The sequence below is a fragment of the Phoenix dactylifera genome, chromosome 10 (genome assembly GCF_051530095.1).
Source record: "Phoenix dactylifera cultivar Ajwa chromosome 10, Ajwa_hap1_PhDact_Kaust_v1.1, whole genome shotgun sequence".
NCBI lineage: Eukaryota > Viridiplantae > Streptophyta > Magnoliopsida > Arecales > Arecaceae > Phoenix > Phoenix dactylifera.
The window spans coordinates 10,610,369-10,619,011 of NC_143199.1; positions in this window are offsets into that span (position 1 = coordinate 10,610,369).

The window sequence follows — 8,643 nt, forward strand, 5'->3', positions numbered from 1 at the left end:
CCAAGGTGACAAGCCAAGAGGGGGGGGGGGGGTGAATTGGTTTCTTCTTTACTTGAGTGCTTTTAAAACTTTCTTGGTTAACTGCGATGGATGCTTACTTAGGTTATTAGAGTGAGTTAAACTAATACAAGAATAGAAAGTAAAGCAAGAGAGAATGAAAGCACAAACACAATCCAAACACAACAATATATAGTGGTTCGGTGCTCTCCTTAGCACCTACGTCCACTCCCCAAGCGTACCCTTGGGAATTCACTATAATCTCGCGGATTACAGTTGGATTGTTTTCCGGGCTCACAATCCAAAAACCTTGTTGGTTTTACGGGATCACCAACGAACCTATACAACTTTGGTTTTCCGGGTTCACCAAAAACCTTGTTGGTTTTGCGGGCTTACCAACGAACCTTTACAACTTTGGTTTTCCGGGTTTACCAAAAACCTTTGTTGGTTTTGCGGGCTCACCAACGAACCTTTACAAAGTTTTCAAACAAATGAAAAGAAAAGATTTAAACTCCTAAATGAGCATATAGAACAATATGAGCAATGAAGAAGAGTTAGAAAGAAATTATCGCTTTGAAGTCGCTTGGCTCTTCTTTGTCAAGGAAGCTTCACTCTTCAATGGGGGAAGGAGCTCTTGATGCCTCTTTGAATCTGCTCAATCCCTTTCTTTGATTTTTGAATGAAGCTCTTGATGAAGAAGATTAGGGCTCTTTGGTTTTCTTGTGTATACTTTGATTTCCCACTCAAAAGTTATTTATTCTGATGAATAGTGCCCTTTTAAATAGTTTTCAACCTTCCTTGGACAAGCCCCATTGGTCAGATTTGAAAAACTAGCCGTTACATGCCTTGGGAAGGACAAAAAGTACATCTGCAGAACTAGCCGTTACTGTTCAGCCCGTGTTTGGGTCGGCTCAACCTGTCCTTGGGTCGACCCAACTTGGCCTTGGGTCGACTCAAACATTCCTTGGGTCGACCCTCTCAGAGAACACAGAAACATGAATTTCAAACTTCCTTCACTTGGGTCGACCCAACCATTCTTTGGGTCGACTCAAAGTTCACTTGGGTCGACTCAACTTCTTCTTGGGTCGACCCTCTCAGTAATTTCAGAGAGCCATTTTCTGTCTGTCTTTCTGTCTTCCATTTGGGTCGACCCTCTCAGGGTTTGGGTCGACTCAAAGTTCACTTGGGTCGACTCAACTTCTTCTTGGGTCGACCCTCTCAGTAATTTCAGAGAACCATTTTCTGTCTGTCTTTCTGTCTTGCCTTTGGGTCGACCCTCTCAGGGTTTGGGTCGACTCAAGCTTGGGTCGACTCAACCACTGTGTGGGTCGACCCTCTCAGTAAATCCAGAGAGCATTTTTCCTTTGCATTTTGAGGTTCTTTGGAGGTTGGGTCGACTCATGCCTACCTTGGGTCGACCCAACTCACTGTTCATTTGTGCTGTTTTTGCATGAGTGTGCCAGATGATTCCTTTAAGTCCCGGGGTTGACCCAATCAACCTATGGGTCGACTCAATTCACACTTTGCTGCATTCTCAAGATTAGATCCATCCAAATGAACAAGACCATATATATATTTTCAATTAAACAAATATACTGAGAGTAATGAACTTATAAATGAAGTATCAATTTAACTTATAGCAAGCTCTAGATAATTGCTTGTTAATCATCAAAATAACACTATCATCCTCAGCCGAGCCACACTCGGGCTTGGTCGTCTATTAGTTGATTAGACTTAATCCTATCATTTAATGGTTGGACCTGACTAGGGTATTCGGTGGAGGCGCCACACGCTTGCCGGAAAACCTAGGGCAAAATCATCACTAGAAGTTGCTTGGTGAAGCAATTGGTTAAGAACCTACCAATAGGTGCATATAGGTTGGCCGAGCCACACTCGGGCCTATATGTGATCTATTGGGTTCTAGTTCCCACTAAAGAATTAGGAGTAATTTTTCGAATTAGAGGTAGAGGCTACCAATTTGTATAAAATAGTGGGAATACCTTTAGACTAAAGTCCAAGTCTATTGAGTTTAGTCAATTCATATACTAATAGCCAAATTTTCTTTTTATGCAGAAATGGCCACTAATTTGTCACTTCGCTCATTGTTGGACAATGACAAGTTGACTGGTCCAAATTTCAATAATTGGCATAGAAAACTGAAAATAGTGCTAGAGCATGAGAGGATCCTTTATGTGATAACGGATCAAGCACCTGAGCAGCCCACTGCTAATGCATCAAGATCGGCCAGAGACACTTATCAGAAGTGGCTCAGTGACCGGATCACTGTTCGATGCATCATGTTGGCAGCAATGAGTGATGAGTTTAGTAGGCATTTTGAGAATACGCAGCCGGAAGATATCATTCAAGTGTTGAATGAATCATTCGGCGTTCCTGACGACGTTGAGAGGCACAAAACTAGTTGTGCCATCTTCAGCGCCCGAATGAAAGATGGACCTCGGTAACTGATCATGTACTGTACATGATTGAGTTGATCGAGCGTCTAAGCTCTCTTGGCTTTTCCCTTCATGATCAATTGGGGAAGGATGCCATACTAAACTCATTGTCTGGATCATACTGTCATTTTCTCACTCATTTTCGTATGACGAAACCTGTAGTGAATTATCACCAATTGTTGGGGTTACTACAGACGTTTGAGAATGATCACCAACTTCTTAAGAAGACGGTGAACTTAGTGGGAGGTTCATCCAAGGGTCGCTCCTTTAAGAAAGGAAAAAAGAAAAATAAAATTCAAAAGAAACAGGTGCACCATGCTTAGCCTAGTCAGAAAAATAATAAAAAAGCTGATCAGAGAAAGGCGGAGTGCTTCTTCTGCAAGAAGCAAGGATATTGGAAGAGGAACTGTCCTCTTTACATTGCATCCCTCGATCCGAACTGGCCTAAGAAAAGTGGGCAATCAGTTGCCAATCAAGGTACTTATATGATAACACCTTGTAATTTTTCTATTTGTGATAATTCGACCTGGGTATTGGATACCGGTAGTCCTTTTAATATTTGCAATTTGTTGCAGGGGCTACAAGTCAGTAAGAGATTTGAAGAAGGAGAAAGGTTTCTGAATGTTGGAGATGGAAGACCAGTTCCAGTTCTAGCTTTAGGAATTCTTAAACTTAAATTCAGCTCTCATGTAAATGTCCTTAGTGATTGTCACTATAGTCCAAGTTTTCTATTGAATATCATTTCTGTAGGCCTTTTGGCCAAAAATGGTTATGAAATATCAATAAAAAAGGATTATTGCAATGTCATTTGGAATAGTGTTGTTGTAATGAATGGAATTCTGAGTAATGGCATTTACATTTTGTCACAGCCTGCTCATGTAATGTATAAATCCAATAAGCGCCCTAGAATAGATAATGTCACGGATGTCTACCTTTGGCATCATAGGCTAGGTCATATTAACAAGAACAGGATGAACAGGTTAAGTAAAGAAGGAATCCTTGATGTTAATGATTGTGAATCATTGACAACCTGTGAATCATGTCTTCTTGGTAAAATGACCAAATCACCTTTTACCGAAAAAGGTGAACGAGCCAGTGATTTATTGACCCTTGTACATTCTGATGTATGTGGGCCAATGAGCACAGATGCTAGAGGTGGGCATTCATATTTCATTACGTTTACAGACGACCTTTCAAGGTATAGTTATGTCTATTTAATGAGACATAAATCTAAATCATTTGAAATGTTCAAATTATATCGTAATGAAGTAGAAAAACAAACTGAAAAGAGTATTAAAACTCTTCGATCAGATCGAGGAGGTGCATACCTCTCCAGTGAATTTTTGACATATCTAGGAGAAAATGGGATTCTCTCTCAATGGACTCCTCCTGGTACACCACAATATAATGCTGTGTCAGAAAGGAGAAATCGAACTCTGTTAGACATGGTTCGATCTATGATGGGGTTTGCTAATCTGCCCATATCCTTTTGGGGATATGCTCTTGAGTCAGCCTGCTATATTCTAAATAAGGTTCTAAGTAAGTCTGTAAATAAAACACCACATGAGATGTAGACTGGACGCAAGCCGATGCTCTCTCACCTTAGGATTTGGGGGTGTCCGACGTACGTCAAACGTTTGAAGACAGACAAACTTGAACCCAAGTCTGACAAATGTTTCTTTGTTGGTTACCATAAAGAAACTAAAGGATATTACTTCTACTTTGCTGAAGAACAAAAATTGTTCGTAAGCAATAGAGCAATTTTCTTAGAAAAGGAATTCCTTGGTGAAGGAACAAATAGCTTTAATGTTGAGCTTAGAGAAGTTCAACATGTAGAAGATCCGACACCATCTACTGAACCAGTTGAGTCAGATTTGATTAGATCAGATCCAGAACCCATATTAGATGCACCATTAAGGCGATCGGGTAGAGTACCACGTCAACCGGACAGATACTACGGTTTCCTGGTCCGGGATGGGGATCCTATCGAACTTGATGAAAACGATGAGGATCCGATCACATATATGGATGCAATGCAGAGGTATGACTCTGATAAATGGCTTGGAGCCATGCAATCCGAAATGAAATCCATGAAGGTCAATGATGTTTGGACATTAGTTGACCCACCCGAAGGAATTAAACCCATAGGGTGTAAGTGGATATTCAAAAGGAAACGAGGCGCAGACGGAAAGGTAGAGACCTATAAAGCCCGTCTGGTTGCCAAGGGTTATCGTCAACGTTATGGTATTGACTATAACGAGACGTTTTCTCCTGTGGCAATGCTCAAGTCCATTCGGATTGTGCTTGCGATAGCAGCACATTTAGACTATGAAATCTGGCAAATGGATGTAAAGACCGCTGTTAGGGGGAAAACCCAAGTCGTGCCAGTTCGAAGGCGCTCGACCAGGAAGCGCCGACCAGAAAGGCGCTCGGCCAAAAGGGCGCCCGACCTCAACACTCAAACTGGAGGCACCCCGCCGAGCAACTAGCTCGGCTCGGCGCCCGACCAGGTGCCGAGCCCATGCCTTGTCCAAATATTCAACCTCAGCCTAATCCCTTGGAGAATCTGACAACTAAATACCCGACCCCATCGTACTCTGTTTCTGTCATCAAGGCATTAAGGCACGTGATCTCCGCAGGCCTTGGGCACGTCCTACCATTAATGCGTGTGACCCCTGCGGACCTCCAATGCACTCAACCATTAAATGAACACGGCTCAAGATGATCTCCGGATCACTGGACCATCAAAGCGTATGGCTCTTCCTGATCACCGGTTCACTCAGCAATCAATGCACTTGCCATCTACGAACCCCAGGCCCACCACGGCCGGCGGTTCAACCACTCCAACAAGTTCGATCAACCATGACAGTTCGCTGACTCCGGTCTGATCCGGTCTTATTCTCCACAACGCCATTTAATGAGCATGATCGTGCCCAATTATCACAAAGAGACAATTCACCCTGTCACCTCTCAGGTAACATAATATCCTTCTACAAAAGGGAACCTGGGGGGAAAGAAAAACATATACAGGAACAAACATTCTCCTCTTCTACTCCACTCATATACTAGCCCCCCTCTGACTTAAGTATCGGAGGGCCGGCGCCGGAAACACTGGCCACCGGCTTTCTTGCAGGATCCTCCAGGAGGACGCTACCAGCCGACGCGCCGCCACCTACTGTTCCGCCACCTACAAGCCTCCTCCCCTCTCGGCTCACGGTCGCCCCCGGGTCCAATTTCCAGCAACAGTTGGCGCTAGAGGAAGGGCCCGAGTTGCGGCCATGAAACTGAGAAGTAAGGAGGCTTCCAATGCCTCTCGACGTCCTCCACCCAGTCCTGGACACTCTGTCCAGAACTCGCCACCTCCGGCCGAGTCAACTCAAGTTCGGCCGGAGCAGTTCGATGCCCTGGTACAACAAGTGCAGGCCTTGGCCACCGCTGTCCAAAGCTTGCAACCCAGGGGCATCCCGACGGCACCGCTCCCTCCGGCACCAGTTCAGCCGGTGCCTCCTGCAAGCGGACTCCTCCTTCGAGGTCAGGACTCTCAAGTCCAGGCCTCCCTCTGGAGAGAATATCCAGTTAGAGGTCCTGGTGGCTGGCCACAACCATCAGAGGCTGAGTCGGTCCCAGGGCAACCTGCTCCGGAGCAGGCCGCCGCGGTGATCCCCCAGAATGATGAACTCGACAAGAAGGTCGAGAAGCTGGAGCGCCAGATTCAGGCGCTCCATGGAAGGAAGTCGGGACGTGATGGTGACTTCGAGTTCACCACGAAGTCCCCCTTCTCCCAACAGATTGAGGATGAGCCGGTCCCGCCACGATTCAAGATGCCCCAGGTGGAGCCTTACAACGGCAGGACCGACCCTCTTGACCACCTAGAAAGTTATCGGGCCTTAATGGCCCTACAGGGAGCCTCGGAGGCCATGTTGTGCAAAGCTTTCCCAGCAACGCTCCGAGGACCAGCCCGGCTTTGGTTTATCGGGTTGAAGTAGAGTACCGTTTCCTCCTTCGAGTAGCTCGGCAGGCAGTTTGCCAGCAACTTTGCTGCCAGCCAGCCCCAGCGGCGAACATCGGACACCCTCCTTGATATAAAACAAAAGGAAGAAGAGTCCCTCAGAGAGTATCTGGATCGATTCACCGCCGCGACATGGGAAGTCCGGGAGCTTGACCAGTCAATTGCCATGTCGGCACTAAAGACTGGAGCCCGGTCTTATAGGTTCCTCTTCTCCATCGAGAAGAATTTTTCTGCGGACCTTACTGAAATGCTGGTTCGGGCGCAGAAGTACGCAAAGGCCGAGGAAGCCATGGCCATTAGGCGGAGCGGGACCGAGCAGACTTCCAAGAAACAGAAAAGACGCCGCGAGGAGCGTGGGCAGCCCAGAAGCCCGTCCCCGCGCCGAGCCAAGAATCCGCCCCGTCTGAAGAGTCCACCCCGATTACGGAGACCGCCTCAGCAGAGGTTACCACTCCGCCCGAGGTTTCCACCACGGGCTCGAGCACCCGAAGGGAGGTATGAAAACTACACTCCCCTTACTGCTCCTCGGGCCGAAATCTTCATGGAGATTGAGGGTCGGAATTATTTTCGGCCCCCGCCTCCAAGACGAGATCCCGGAGCCCGGCGTGATCCCCGGAAGTACTGCCGTTTCCATCGGGATCATGGCCATGATACGGAGGACTGCTTCCAGCTCCGGAACGAGATTGAAGCGCTCATCCGCCGAGGGGTGCTCGATCGATTTGTGCGAGGCCGGCGTGAAGAAAAGAGGCCGGCGGAGAGAGCTGCACAGCCTGAAGATTCAAACGCCAACAGGCCCATCGCCGGCACCATCAACACCATTCGAGGCGGAGCCTCGGTCGGAGAAGCTTCAGGAGAAGGTACCTCCCCGAAGCGCCTACGCACCTCGGAAACCATCTCATTCTCAGATGATGACTTGGAGGGAGTCGAAACTCCCCACGATGATGCTGTGGTCATCTCTATGGTTATAAATAGATTCGATGTAAAACGCATCTTAATCGATAATGGAAGCTCGGCGAACGTTTTGTATTTTGATGCCTATTGTAAAATGGGGATGACAGAAAAGCAACTATGGAGGATGAATGCTCCGTTGGTCGGATTTACTGGGGATTCGGTCCTAGTAGAGGGCGAGGTCGATCTCCTGGTCACGGTCGGGCTCGCCCCCCGGAAAAGTACCGTGAGAATGACCTTTCTTGTGATACGCCTGCCCTCGGCTTATAACGCCATCCTTGAAAGACCAGGTCTCAACGTTCTTCGAGCCGTGGTCTCAACTCGCCACCTGCTCATGCGATTCCCCACCAGCCAAGGAGTTGGCGAAGTTCGTGGGGACCAGGCGGTAGCAAGATGATGCTACATGGCGACCCATGAGGCGAAGCGACCGGCCGAAGTGTCGATCCCAGCAACAGACCAGCCTTCAGCTAAAACCCTGGAGGCACGGGTCGGCCCTCAGAAGAATCGGGTAGAGCCCGGTGAGCTACTAATCCAAGTTCCTTTACACGAAAACTTTTCCGAGCTAACCGTGCAGGTCGGCTCCAGCCTCAATGATCGCGAAAGGGATCGCCTCGTCAACTTCTTGCGGAATAACATGGATGTCTTCGCATGGTCGCCCGCGGATATGCCGGGGATAGATCTAGAGATCATGGTCCACCGGCTCCAAGTAAAGCCAACCTGCAAGCCTGTGCGACAAAAGAAGCGAGGTGCCGCTCCTGAACGACAACGAGCAGCAGCCGAGGAGGTTGATAAACTTCTCAAGGCTGGCTTCATTCGGGAGATATCCTACCCAGAGTGGCTCGCCAATGTGGTCCTCGTCAAAAAAGCTAGTGGGAAATGGCGCATGTGCGTGGACTACACCGACTTGAATAAAGCCTGCCCAAAGGACAGCTTCCCACTCCCCAGCATCGACCAGCTCGTGGACTCCACCTCGGGACATGAGCTGTTAGCATTTATGGACGCCTTCTTCGGATACAACCAGATCCGTATGGCGCCAGAAGATGAAAAAAAGACGGCCTTCATCACCGACGGGGGTACCTACTGCTACAAAGTAATGCCATTCGTCTTAAAGAATGCCGGAGCAACTTATCAGAGACTGGTCAGCCGGATCTTCAAAGACCAAATAGGCCGAAACATGGAGGTCTATGTTGACGACATGCTGGTGAAAAGCAAGGTGGCGTAAGACCATGTGACCGA